Genomic DNA, 1,199 nt, shown 5'->3' with positions numbered 1-1,199 from the left:
TAGGGAGACAATTTGGTTTATTTTCAACCAAGAAACAAAGTGTGGAGGTGTTCTATACAAGTGGTGAAAAGATACAAAAGAGGGGTGGGGTGGAGAGGAGACCCAATAATGCACAGCATTATTCTAAGCGAGCTCCAGCTCTTCATTCTAACACTTTAGGCAAGGACAACCATACTTTCTCACTAAGGCTGCAGAAGAATGGAAACTGGACTCAGTTTATCGGCTCCTACAGGGCAGGCAGAGCAAGAGGCTCTTTTAAGCTGGTGGAAGAGGTCACTGTGGTCTGTTGGGAGCCCCGTAGCAAGCACAGAATGGATGCTGACAGTGGTCCACACAGCCAATGGGGGCCAGTCTTGGCTCCCTAGGTCCTAGGCTTCTCTTGATTCTCAGTGATAAGCTTGTCAGTCAAATACAGTTGGCCCATGTGGACCTGTGGATGATTTATTCCAAGGTCTCTTTTGGTTTCATTCACTAGGGTTTGAATTTCTTCAGGATCCTTTACATTCTTATTGTCCTCCTGACATCATAAGTTCTTTAACTGAAGGAGCTGAAATGCTTGCTCTTTCTCAGCATTGCTTGTTACAGATTCAACATTTGTGTGGGGCTAGAGGCAGCCATTTTGGAAAGAAAGAATACATAAATAAATGGGTCCTCTTCGAGGAGGTCCCAAGTTTAACCTAACCCACAAAACTTTAGCCTACGTAAAACTATAAAAGAAATAAAATGCAGTGGGCCTCGGTCTTGCCTAGAGGGCTGGGCCTCCGCCTCAGAGAGCCCGCCTGCGTCAGATCTGTTTCTGTGGGCTGATTGATTTGTTTTCCTCATTATGGGTTGTATTTTCCTACTTCAGTTGCATGCCTGGTTAAAAAAAAAAAAGAGTATCAATAAAAACATTGGATCCCAGGCATTATGAATTTCACAATATTGGCTGTTTGATTCTCTCTTTCTTTCTATATTCCTTTAAATATTTTTGAGTTGTGTTCTGGGATACAGTTAAGTTACATAGAAACAGTTTGATCCTTTTGAGGCTCGCCTTTAAATTCTGATAGGAGCAGACCAGCCTTTAGAAAGAATGGCTAAACGGGCCTACTAAAGAGGCAATAGCTTTCTGATACTCAAGCCAATGCCCAATGTGTTAAGAAAGTTTTTCCATTTAGATTGTTGGGAATGTGAAGTATTTCCACCCCTGTGTGAATGCC

The 1,199-nt window shown here is 42.7% G+C and overlaps 1 pseudogene; it reads right to left on the bottom strand.

Moving 5' to 3' along the window:
* Positions 1 to 305: 305 nt before the first annotated feature.
* LOC116878035 lies at positions 306 to 618 on the bottom strand (annotated as a pseudogene).
* Between the last annotated feature and the right edge of the window lie 581 nt (positions 619 to 1,199).

Source organism: Lontra canadensis, unplaced genomic scaffold (genome assembly GCF_010015895.1).
Source record: "Lontra canadensis isolate GAN:19392208 unplaced genomic scaffold, GSC_riverotter_1.0 scaffold55, whole genome shotgun sequence".
Taxonomy (NCBI): domain Eukaryota; kingdom Metazoa; phylum Chordata; class Mammalia; order Carnivora; family Mustelidae; genus Lontra; species Lontra canadensis.
The sequence above is the reverse complement of the archived record's forward strand: the minus strand, read 5'-3'. Positions and strand labels throughout refer to the sequence as shown.